Source organism: Balaenoptera physalus (assembly GCF_965194825.1).
Source record: "Balaenoptera physalus genome assembly, chromosome: 6".
Taxonomy (NCBI): domain Eukaryota; kingdom Metazoa; phylum Chordata; class Mammalia; order Artiodactyla; family Balaenopteridae; genus Balaenoptera; species Balaenoptera physalus.
In genome coordinates, this window is record NC_138885.1 from 124,684,446 (window position 1) to 124,697,662 (window position 13,217).

At 41.0% G+C, this 13,217-nt stretch overlaps 1 long non-coding RNA gene across 1 annotated transcript; it reads left to right on the forward strand.

Annotated features, from left to right (window-relative positions):
* The first annotated feature begins 926 nt into the window (after window positions 1–926).
* Window positions 927–12,689, forward strand: LOC309662226. The gene is made up of 2 exons (XR_014264601.1): window positions 927–3,538; window positions 9,594–12,689. It is a non-coding gene; the product is annotated as an uncharacterized lncRNA (long non-coding RNA).
* Window positions 12,690–13,217: the final 528 nt, after the last annotated feature.

Below are 13,217 nucleotides of genomic sequence, written 5' to 3' on the forward strand. Positions count from 1 at the left end.
CCAGTTGAGAACCACTGAGCTAAGCTCTTTCCTTGTGTTCTGTGACGAATTCTTGGACTTTTAATAATCCCCCCTTTCCTCTTAAGCTATCAATTTAGTTCATATTACCTGCAACACACAGAGTCCTAAAAGCTCTCCTAACATTTACTGAGATGCTAAATATGTCCCAGGCCCTGTGCTAAGCACTTACAGGCATCACGTACTTGAAGGCTCCCAACAATCCTGTGAGTCAGGTGCAAGTTTTTGTCCTCATTTTACAAAGGAGGAAACTGAGGGCCTGAGAGGAAAGTCACCCCCGTCACCGAATGAAGCAGGCACTTCGGAACCATGAGACTCTACTGCAAAGTCACCACTGAGCCGTGTGACCGGCAGCTATGCTCTTGTCCCAGCCCCTCTGCTTATATTGGGTTGAATCATATGAAATTGCCATTTTGATAGGCCAAAGGAGATCATATATCAGCCACTTCATTTGGTTCAAACAAACAACTCCTGCCCTTTGCCAGGAATGCCTGCCCCATCCACAGATCCTAGCCGTCCTATTTCTCCGTCTTCTGCGAGGTCTTCCTGCACCATGCCGGCTCACAGAGATGCATTCGTTTGTTAGGTCTGCCACAACAGAGAACCACTGACCGGGCTGCTTAAACAATAGACATCTGTTTTCTCACAGTTCTGGAGGCTTGAAGTCTGGGATCAAGGAATCGGCAGGGTTGGTTCTTCTGAGGCTTCTTTCTCTCCTTTGCTTGTAGATGGTTGTCTTCTCCCTGTGTCTTCACATGGCCTTTTCTCTACGCCGGTGTATCTGTGTCCTAATTTCCTCTTCTTATGAGAACAGTCAGTTGGATTAGGGCACACCTTAATAGCCTCATTTTAATTTATTCACCCGTTTAAAGACCCGTATCTCAAATGCAAATCAAGACTACAATGGGCTATTACCTCACACCAGTCTGAATGGCCATCACCAAAAAATCTACAAACAGTAAATGCTGGAGAGGGTGTGGAGAAAAGGAAACCCTCTTGCACTGTTGGTGGGAATGTAAATTGATACAGCCACTATGGAGAACAGTATGGAAGTTCCTTAAAAAACTAAAAATAGAACTACCATACGACCCAGCAATCCCACTACTGGGCATATACCCTGAGAAAACCATAATTCAAAAAGAGTCACGTACCACAATGTTCATTGCAGCTCTATTTACAATAGCCAGGACATGGAAGCAGCCTAAGTGTCCATTAACAGATGAATGGATAAAGAAGATGTGGCACACATATACAAAGGAATATTACTCAGCCATAAAAGAAACAAAATTGAGTTATTTGTAGTGAGGTGGATGGACCTACAATCTGTCATACAGAGTGATGTATGTCAGAAAGAGAAAAACAAATACTGTATGCTAACACATATATATGGAATCTAAAAAAAAAAAAAAAAATTGATTCTGAAGAAGCTAGGGGCAGGACAGGAATAAAGATGCAGACACAGAGAATGGACTTCAGGACATGGGGGGGGAAGGGTAAGCTGGGACGAAGTGAGAGAGTGGCATGGACATATATACACTACCAAATGTAAAATAGATAGCTAGTGGGAAGCAGCCGCATAGCACAGGGAGATCAGCTCGGTGCTTTGTGACCACCTAGAGGGGTGGGATAGGGAGGGGGGGAGGGAGACACAAGGAGGAGGAGATATGGGGATATATGTATACGTATAGCTGATTCACTTTGTTATACAGCAGAAACTAACACACCATTGTGAAACAATTATACTCCAATAAAGATGTTAAAAAAAAAAGACCGTATCTCAAATACAGTCACATTCTAAGTACATGGATTTGAGACAGCAACATATGAATTTGGGGGGAGGAGGGGGACACAATTCAGCCCATAACAACTTTTCCACGGATGGGGCTGGGGGGATGTTTCAGGCGGTGATGGCGGGTGATGGCGAGTGATGGCGAGCGGCAGATGAAGCTTCGCTGGCCCATGCTCAGTTCTTGCTGTGCGGCGGGGTTCCTAACAGGCCACGGACTGGTACTGGTCAGCGGCCTGGGGGTTGGGGACCCCTGGTCTAGAAGATTCACTTGTCTCTCAGTCATATCTGTCTTATCTGGATCTTGAAGTGTTTTGCTTTACACAAGTGTGGCTATCTTGCCCCTTCAAGAAGTCCATATGCTTACTAAAAGCACTCCCTTCCCCAGACATAGCGCATTGCTAGGTGCACATCAATAAGATATTATAAAGTTTGGGTACCTTGAATATTCTTGCCATATTAAAGCAGGAAGATTGATTTTTTTAAAAATCCAAGGATTTCTCCTAGCTTAAGCTTCCGTGGCTCATTGCTCTTTAAAACCAGTTTTTATGCCATTAAAACATTCTTTGGGGTCTCTTGAAAATCTTTATTATTACCTTAATTTTCCTCATGATGAACCGGCACCAATGCTATCAAGAACTGAGCTTTAAAAGCACTCGAAACTGATTTTCTCTGCTGGAGATTTTCAGTTCTAACTGCTGATGAAGTAAACATGGGCTCTAAGACTAGGGGAAGAGAAAGAAAAATATTAGGACCAAAACAGATAAGTAAACGTCTACGAGCCCAACCCACAGGCCAACTAAAAATAGAGCTCAAGCGTGACCACTTTCTTAACCCAGCAAGAGTGACTTTGAAGAGTGGCTGATGGATGTCATTGCTTGGAAAGGAAGTGTAAGTTTACAGAATAAATGTAAATATATTCATTCTAGGGAGTTCTTTTCAGATTCACGTTGTCTTTTGGCGCTGGTCCACAGCGTGTCTGGACTGAAGGATTTAGCGTGAAGGATTTAGAGCTCTGTGTTGCGATCAGTCATTGTTTCTTCTAGGACATGCAAAAATGTCCAACTTATAACATTTTTATTTGACTGGAGAATATGGCGAGCAGCCCCTGCCCCCAAATTTCCCTGATGAGTTGCCTCTGTGTGGGATTTTATTAACCATATTTCTGCAGTTGTTTGTTTGTCTTCTTGCAGCAAATATTGATTGGGTAGCCGCTCTGTGCTGGTTTGTGATTTGATTCTACCCTGCTACATTGTCATTAACTACTTTGGGTCTAGGACCAGCTACAAGATATAGGGAGGCAATAGGAGTGGTGATTAAAAAGTGGATTCTGGGGCCAGACCGCCTGGGTTCCAAACAGACTCCAACACCTCCTGCCTCCTTGGCTGTAGGCAACTTTGCCTGTGCCTCATTTGTGACACAAGGAGAATAATTTATTATTATTATTATCCTCATGATTTGTTGTGATGATGAATTTATGTAAGACACATGATTTACTTATTGTAGTTCCTGGAGCATTATAAGAGCTGAGAAGTAATTAGCTGCTATTGCTATTACTGTTCTTCAGTAATATTCTTGAAATTTATTTTCTTGGTATTTTCTGCTACTCTCCCTCTTTTATTTGGGCCATTACCATCACAAACCACTGCTTTGGGGAAAAGTTGCTACAGCAGAAGGAAGTGAGAAAAGGCTTTTGACATTCAGATGCAAAAGAAGAGGCAGAAAGAATTTATGGTGAGTTGGAACAGCCTTCCACCTTCTGAGATGAAACTTTTCCCTCAGTGAGGGGAAGGGGTGGCAAAGACATTCTAGGAGCCTAAGAAAGGGGGACCCTCGTGCTTTAGGGTGGAGGAAGGGGACAATTCAGAGCATCTGGTGCATGACCTGAACTCTCAATAGATTTAGGGAGACTTAAGAGCAGATACTAGGTGCCTTATAGAGGCTGGAAGTAGACAAGGTCTTGGTCAGTCTCTCAGAGCTCCCTGTGGCCAGTGCAGGTGGGTGAGGTGGGGAGGAAGGAATGAGTCTTTGTGTGAAGCACTAGCTTTAAAGATACACAAAGTTTGACTCCAAGGGGACTTACAGACAAGACTCCCAGGAGCAATGTGCTCAGGTCCTACATGGACCATATCTGAAGATGAGAACCCCCTGCCCAGCAGCCCTATCTCAGCATGACATAGGACCCCAAGAACTTAGATGTAATCCTGGTGGGGGCGGGGAGGATGGGTTGGGGAACTTGCAACAGTTATTATCATTACTGAAAGTTTTTGAGGGCAGAGACCATTACTTAATACCCTTACAGAACCTGGTATGTAGTAGGTGCTGAATAAAATTTGTGTTTGAATGGCAGGCACTGAATTAGATGCTCCGGCTATACAGATAAGAAGGCAGGATCCTTGCTCTGCAGCAGCTCAGAATCTATTGTGGACACACACACACACACACACACACAGTGGGGTAAAGATAGCAGGGGTGCAATGAAAGCACCGTGGAAAAAGCCCCCAAACCTTATTGCAAAGCTTTAGAGAAGGAGAGACGTTGGCACTAACTCACACCAAGGGCATCTCCAGCAGAAGGAGTAACGTGTACACAAATACAAAAGCAAGGAACAGCATGGTATGTTTGAGGGGTGACTGAGGATCAGACAGCACCAAACCCAGCCGACATTTCACTTCCTGCTAGAATGAAGCAGAAACTGACAAAGGACACATGTGCCCCAGAGGGCTCTCCAGGGCAGGTCCTTTTTTTTTTTTTAATTTTTAAAATTTTACTTTTTATACAGCAGGTTCTTATTAGTTGTCTATTTTACACATATTGGTGTTTATATGTAAATCCCGATCTCCCAATTCATCCCAACACCCCCACCCCCACCCCTGCTTTCCCCCCTTGGTGTCCATACGTTTTTTTCTCTACATCTGTGTCTCTATTTTTGCCTTGCAAACCGTTCATCTGTACCATTTTTCTAGATTCCACATATATGCATTAATATACGATATTTGTTTTTCTCTTTCTGACTTACTTCACTCTGTATGACAGTCTCTAGGTCCATCCACATCTCTGCAAATGACCCAGTTTCATTCCTTTTTATGGCTGAGTAATATTCCATTGTATATATGTACCACATCTTCTTTATCCATTCATCTGTCAATGGGCATTTAGGTTGCTTCCATGACCTGGCTATTGTAAATATTGCTTCAGTGAACATTGGGGTGCATGTGTCTTTTTGAATTATGGTTTTCTCTGGGTATATGCTCAGTAGTGGGATTGCTGGGTCATGTGGTAATTCTATTTTAATTCTTTTAAGGAACCTCCATACTGTTCTCCATAGTGGTTGTATCAATTTACATTCCCACTAACAGAGCAAGAGGGTTCCCTTTCCTCCACACCCTCTCAAGCATTTGTTGTTTGTAGATTTTCTGACGATGCCCATTCTAACCGGTGTGAGGTGATACCTCCTTGTAGTTTTGATTTGCATTTCTCTAATAATTAGTGATGTTGAGCAGCTTTTCATGTGCCTCTTGGCCATCTGTATGTCTTCTTTGGAGAAATGTCTACTTGGGTCTTCTGCCCATTTTTTAATTGGGTTGTTTGTTTTTTTTAATATTGAGCTGAATGAGCTTCTTGTAAATTTTGGAGATTAATCCGTTGTCAGTTGCTTCATTTGCAAATATTTTCTCCCATTCTGAGAGTTGTCTTTTCATCTTGTTTATGGTTTCCTTTGCTGTGCAAAAGCTTTTAAGTTTCATGAGGTCCCATTTGTTTATTTTTGTTTTTATTTCCATTGCTCTAGGAGGTGGATCAAAAAATATCTTGCTGTGGTTTATGTCAAAGAGTGTTCTTCCTATGTTATTCTCTAAGAGTTTTATAGTGTCCGGTCTTACATTTAGGTCTTTAATCCATTTTGAGTTTATTTTTGTGTATGGTGTTAGGGAGTGTTCTAATTTCATTCTTTGACATGTAGTTGTCCAGTTTTCCCAGCACCACTTATTGACAAGACTGTGCTTTCTCCATTGTATATCCTTACCTCCTTTGTCACAGATTAGTTGACCATAGGTGTATGGGTTTATCTCTGGGGTTTCTATCCTGTTGCATTGATCTATATTTCTGTTTTTGTTCCAGTACCATATTGTCTTGATGACTGTAGCTTTGTAGTATAGTCTGAAGTCAGGGAGTCTGATTCCTCCAGCTCTGTGTTTTCCCCTCAAGATTGCTTTGGCTATTCGGGGTCTTTTGTGTCTCCATACAAATTTTAAGATTTTTTTGTTCTAGTTCTGTAAAAAATGCCAATGGTAATTTGATAAGGATTGCATTGAATCTGTAGATTGTTTTGGGTAGTATAGTCATTTTCACAAAATTGATTCTTCCAATCCAAGCATGTGGTATATCTCTCCATCTGTTTGTGTCATCTTTGATTTCTTTCATCAGTGTCTTATAGTTTTCTGCATACAGGTCTTTTACCTCCTTAGGTAGGTTTATTCCTAGGTATTTTATTCTTTTTGTTGCAATGGTGAATGGGATTGTTTCCTTAATTTCTCTTTCTGATCTTTCATTGTTAGTGTATAGGAATGCAAGAGATTTCTGTACATTAATTTAGTTATCCTGCTACTTTACCAAATTCATTGATTAGCTCTAGTAGTTTTCTGGTGGCATCTTTAGGATTCTGTATATATAGTATCATGTCATCTGCAAACAATGACAGCTTTACTTCTTCTTTTCCAATTTGTATTCCTTTTATTTCTTTGTCTTTTCTGATTGCTGTGGCTAGGACTTCCAAAAGTATGTTGAATAATAGTGGTGAGAGTGGACATCCTTGGCTTGTTCCTGATCTTAGAGGAAATGGTTTCAGTTTTTCACCACTGAGAATGATGTTTGCTGTGGGTTTGTCGTATATGGCCTTTATTATGTTGAGGTAGGTTCCCTCTATGCCCACTTTCTGGAGAGTTTTTATCATAAATGGGTGTTGAATTTTGTCAAAAGCTTTTTCTGCATCTATTGAGATGATCATATGGTTTTTATCCTTCAGTTTGTTAATATGGTGTATCACATTGATTTATTTGTGTATATTGAAGAATCCTTGCATCCCTGGGATAAATCTCACTTGATCATGCTGTATGATCCTTTTAATGTGTTGTTGAATTCTGTTTGCTAGTATTTTGTTGAGGATTTTTGCATCTATATTCATCAGTGATATTCATCATCTGTAATTTTCTTTTTTTGTAGTATCTTTGTCTGGTTTTGGTATCAGGGTGATGGTGGCCTCGTAGAATGAGTTTGGGAGTATTCCTTCCTCTGCAATTTTTTGCAAGAGTTTGAGAAGGATGGGTGTTAGCTCTTCTCTAAATGTTTGATAGAATTCACCTGTGAAGCCATGTGGTCCTGGACTTTTGTTTGTGGGAAGATTTTTAATCACAGTTTCAATTTCATTACTTGTGATTGGTCTGTTCACATTTTTTATTTCTTCCTGGTTCAGTCTTGGAAGGTTATACCTTTCTAAGAATTTGTCCACTTCTTCCAGGTTTTCCGTTTTATTGGCATAGTGTTGCTTGTAGTAGTCTCTTATGGTGCTTTGTATTTCTGCAGCGTCTGTTATAACTTCTCCTTTTTCATTTCTAATTTTATTGATTTGAGTCCTCTCCCTCTTTTTCTTGATGAGTTTGGCTAAAGGTTTATCAGTTTTGTTTATCTTCTCAAAGAACCAGCTTTTAGTTTTATTGATCTTTGCTATTGTTTTCTTTGTTTCTATTTCATTTATTTCTGCTCTGACCTTTATGATTTCTTTCCTTCTACTAGCTTTGGATTTTGTTCGTTCTTCTTTCTCTAGTTCCTTTAGGTGTAAGGTTAGATTGTTTCTTTGAGATTTTTCTTGTTTATTGAGGTAGGCTTGTGTAGCTATAAACTTCCCTCTTAGAACTGCTTTTGCTGCATCCCATAGGTTTTGGATCATCGTGTTTTCATTGTCATTTGTCTCTAGGTGTTTTTTGATTTCCTCTGATTTCTTCAGTGATCTCTTGGTTATTTAGTAACGTATTGTTTAGCCTCCATGTGTTTGTGTTTTTTATGTTTTTTCCCTGTAACTGATCTCTAATCTCATAGCATTGTGGTCATAAAAGATGCTTGATATGATTTCAATTTTCTTAAATTTACTGAGGCTTGATCTATTACCCAAGATGTGATCTATCCTGGAGAATGTTCCATGTGCACTTGAGAAGAAAGTGTAATCTGCTGTTTTCGGATGGAATGTCTGAAAGGGCAGGTTCTTGATTGGTTAGAATTGAAAGCCTTCTCTAAAAGCACTGACTTTTCAGGCAGGTCCCTCCCAAACATGGGATTTTTCTTAACAAATCACTACGGAAGCCAAAAGGAGAAATAGCCTGGAGCTTGGACAGCTGGACGCTGGTTCTGGCTCCATCTCTTACTAGCGCTGTGATTTTTACCAAGTGATTTAACCTTCTCCTGCCTCTGAAAGACACAGTCCATCTATTACCTGAGAGTAAACAGAAAAATGGCAAGACCTGCCTGAGATTTCATCTTGGTGTTGCTCAGAATGGCTCTGAGCAGTGGGTTGGAAGAGGCAAAGAAGGGGTAGAGTCGAGTTGTTTTCAGGAGAAAGCACCCCACTGAATCTGACAGATTCACTCAGCCAGTTAGAACAAGCCCATATGCCTTAAGGCAGGGAAATGCAGAATGTACCAGAAGAGCTGAAGGGAGACCAGTGGGATCAGTGAATTAATATTTATTGAACTACTTTGTTCTGGGCATTATTAGCGAGGATGGGAAAATATAGATCCACAAGGTACAGTTACTATTCTTAAGAAAATAACAATTGTTCATGGGAGGAAAGCATAAGGGTACAGGTAGTGCTGAGACAATAGGACAGATTGTACCAAGACTTGGCGAACACAGAGAAGGGAGCTCCCCAGCTTATCTGCCTTTAGCGGAAGCAGGAAGGGGGAGCCACGTGGAAGGGATGGTGTTTGGATTGGGTCTTCAAGACTCTTTCATAGATATGAAATCAAAAGAGAAGCAGAGAAGACAGTTTACAATCAAGCTTTAAATTATGTTTTAGTGGTTATTTAGCCCTGAGGTGTGACAGTAATCTGATAAAACATGAGTGCTTCATCATTTTGAATAGATTTCTGTATATTATTGCTTTTTCCTTCTTTCCTTCCTCCCCCACACGTTTTCATGTAAAATTGTTTTCTGGCTTTCCTTGGGCCTTTGTTCTCTGCCTTAGTGAAGAATATTACACACTGTCTCTGTCCAGATTAAGAAATCTGAGTCCAGTTCTCGGTTCCAGCTGGGAGCTGGTAATTGAACAGAAAAAATAGCGCTAGAAACTTCGAGATGAGGTGGAGAAAGACCAGAGCAAATGTTTGGGGCTATAGTCAGGGCAAAGGGGGTTTCAGAGAATTCTCCTCACCTCAGCTCCCAACCCTTTCCAAGCCCTTCCATCTGTCAGTCACCCTACAAAGGAGAGAGGAAGAGAAAAGGGAGAAAAGGGAGGAGAGAAAATTTGGCAGGAATGATGGTAGTTGGGTGGTTAGATCTGGGGTCAGCCAGTCTCGTTTTAAATCTTTCTATTCACTAGTTATGTGACCTCAGGCAAGTTATCAAAATGTTGTTCTAACTCTCCCCCCTTCTGTATAATAGTGAGAGTAATCAAACCTTCAGCTTAGCCTTGCTGTAAGACTAAGGAAATCATATACTCAAAACAAATATAACAGTGCCTGGAACATACTTACGGACATAGTACATATTGTAAACTGCTATGGTTTTTGTTTTGGCCTAGCCATGCGGGATGCAGGATCTTAGTTCCCCGACCAGGGATCGAACGCGCACCCCCTGCACTGGAAGCACGGAGTCTTTTAACCACTGGACCGCCAGGGGAAGTCCCAGGACATAGTACATATTAGCCATTACCATTTGTCTACACATCACCTTCCCCCACCCCCTTTCTTGGCAATAGACTCTTAAGAGGGTTGGACAGGACCACAGGATTACCTGTGGTATCACCTCCATCCCTCTGACCTTGGTAACTGGCTCAGGGAGGGACCTATGACACAAACAGCCCCTAGAGTCCTTTTCTGGGTTCTCCTACCACAGCCAAACTCTCCTCTTGGACCTTGGACCAGTGCATCCCTGGGGTGGACAGCTGCCATGTCCCTCCCACGTGGAGAAGGCCTGTTGGTGACTGTGGAGGATGAAACCTTGTAGAACAAATGAAAACTTTAGAACAAGCAGAATAAAGTAGTGTGTGGTTTTGTTTTGTTTTGTCTTTTTCCACCACGCTATGTGGTATGTGGGATCTTAGTTCCCTGACCAGGGATCAAACCTGTGTCCCCTGCATTGGGAGTGCAGAGTCTTAACCCCTGGACCACCAGGGAAATCCCATAAAGTAGTGTGTGCTGAATTCAAATCCCAAGGTCCCCCAGTCTTGCATAGGTCCTCAGCAATTCTTTACATTTGGAGTTCTACCTACATCTTGCAATGAACTCCCTTTTTGCTTCAGCCAGTGTGAACTGGGTGCAAGTCAGACATGAAGAGTCTTGACTGATGCAAAGGGGCAAAGGAGGGAGCCTAGAGAGACAGGAGATGCCCCCAAACAGCTTGACCTTGCTTAACAGAGGGCCAGGAATGGGATGCCACGTAACGGAGAGCGAAGCATCTTTCTCAGACCTCCTGGTCTAATTACCAAGGAGACCAAGAGGTTTAGGTTGATGACTAGCTTTCCATAAAGTGCTCCCAAGGCTGTTCTGTTTAAGCTTTATAGGGTGACAGAAACCATTTTTAATCCTGAGTTTGGAATTTCTATCCTGAGAAGTCTATCTCTATTGCCATGTGGTCTTTGGACCACTTGTTTTGAAGACTTGGATTGGTTATGGTTATGATGACATTTTCCTAAGGAATCGAAAAGAGAACAATGATCTCATAACCCCTATATTTCGGTTCCAGTTAAATCCTGATTCATGTAGTTCATACTGTATATCAAATGTATTATGCAAAATACATTAGAATAATTATTAAGAAACGTAATGCCATCCATTATACTTTCTTTGAAAAAAAAACTATTAAAGATGTGGTTTAAATTGATGCCTTCGTTAAGTTATACGTTAAGTTATCCTCGTATGGTTTTTGTCTTTTGAAGCTAAGAAATGCACTTACAATAGCAACAAGATTTGCTTTTGTAAGACTTTAACATCTCTTCTTTGCCCAGTCTCCCTTCAATCAGGAATCTTCTGACCACTAAAATGACAAATGATCTCAGCCCTCAGGAGGCCTAATAAACAATAACAAGTTACCAGTGAGGGAAATTCCCTAAGGCCTTGCATTCAGAGAGAGATAGAGAGAGGCCTCAGAATAGAGCCCATCAGTGGGGGCTGGGAGCAAGGGGAGTGTGTAGAAGCTGAGCCAGACCACCCCTTAAGCACATCTACCCAACACAGTCAGGCAAGATGAAATAGAAATTAATCCGGCCATCCATCAGTACCATCAGTTTGAATTTTGAAAGGGTATGGCATAACTGGCTTTCTCTGAAATGTAATTTTTAACATTGAAAACAGCTATCATTGTAACATCATTAGAATTACCAAAAAAAAAAAAAAAGGACAATATCGATTTATGTGTTGGCAACCTCTCATAAGGACAGGGATGGTTAATTTACTTCAGGAAAATTAATTACTTCAGGGCTAAAATGATTAGTTTCATCCATGCAGGGAAGTAGCCATGTAATGATGGTGGTTTTAATCTTGTTAGTGACATTTTCTAGTCCTAGGTGAAAATAAGGCTAAGTTGTTTAAACTAGGGTAAGACTTGGTGGATCCCAAGTAAGGCAAAATGAAATTTTATTACTCCTTCTGTTGCCCAAGACCCTGTCTGGGAGGAAGGCAAGAGTCCCTGGCTTAGCCATTATCCCAGGCAGGTGACATTGACAGCTAAAACAAAAAAGGCAGGTGGGACAAGCAGAAGGAATTAATCTGGGCAGCCCATGGGTCTCCTAGGAGCAATGGATTTGCCTTGTCCAGTGAAAGAGGAGGCTCTAATTTCATCTTTGGGTTACTCTTCGGGGTCTCATTATATCAGGCTGTCCTAGAGAGAGGCAGAAGCCTCCTTCTAGAGTGATCGCTTGACTTGGTTTGCTGGGAATGAGGAGTTCTTAGTTTTGGTACTAAAACCAGAACAGTACTTGCAACAGTTGATGACCCTCTCTCCTCTGTTGACCTTTGTCAGGGAAAAGCAAAACTCCTCCTATCTCTTAATGTAAGAGACCAGGCTTTCAAAAGCAAGGACTTATTCTCACAATAGCCCAAAAATTTGTTTACATGATGTTTTTAAAAATTCTAGTTCCACTCAAAGTTCAACATAGCATTTGAACCTAAATACAAACTACTGAATTCTACCAAAGTTGCACCATCATGCTCATACCTTGGGTTCCACCAGAAGAGGCAGAGAGTTATTTATGAGAGGAAACAACGTGGAATGGTGAGAGGAAGGGGCAAGAAGCAAAAGGCAACATGGCTTGGGATTTGGGAGATGGAGTTGGGGAGTTTTGAGAGAGTAAAGTGGAGATTTGGGCAGCTGCTCTGATGTGAGGAAAACATGGAGATGCTTTTCAGGAGTTTTGCCATGTGTACTGGGTGGATGTCCCCTGGTGTCTCTTTGAGAGATTTCTCTAAAGAGGTGATCATGTTATCTGCTTATCGGTGCTCTATGGGGTGCCAAAATGGGTCCCAAAGAAGCCAGGTGACACACTTATTTCCTCCTAACATGATTGATTGCAGTAAGTATTTGAATTCCCTATTCTTCAACTGTCAACATTATTAGTAACTTCCCAGCCTACATCTGCATAATGTCCTAATAGACAGAGTATATCAGATACATTTTAAAACTATATGACAACCTCATTTTAAGTATTGCCTGACCTAATCAAGGAAGCCAGATACAAACTCAAATATGCCTGGTTTTATTCTAAGTAATCTTTGTACGCTAATTAACAGTGTCTTCCTGGAAACCAGAGTGAATTTCCAGCTGAGAGGTTGCTTTAAAATGACAGAGATTGCTTTGATTGTTCAAAGAAAGGAAACTTGTACATATCTCATACAAAAGTGTGAAGAAGTAAATTTGCCCAGTAAAGGAAAAAGGTCAGAGGGAGCTAGAAATGAAAGAAAAAATTTTTGAAAAAAGACCAAGTCCATATCTATGAAAACTGTTATAAATGCCCAGACTACTTCTTTTTATCCAAATTCATTTCCTGGAGGCTCATGACCATTTATGTTGGGGTTTAGCTTATCTTTTATGCAGGTCATATATTTTAATCTCCAAGCATATCAAACATGTTGAAAAGAGATTAAAGAAGAATTTTTAAGCTTCATAATTTTAAAGTGAATAGAATTATGTTATTATTAGTTATTATTAT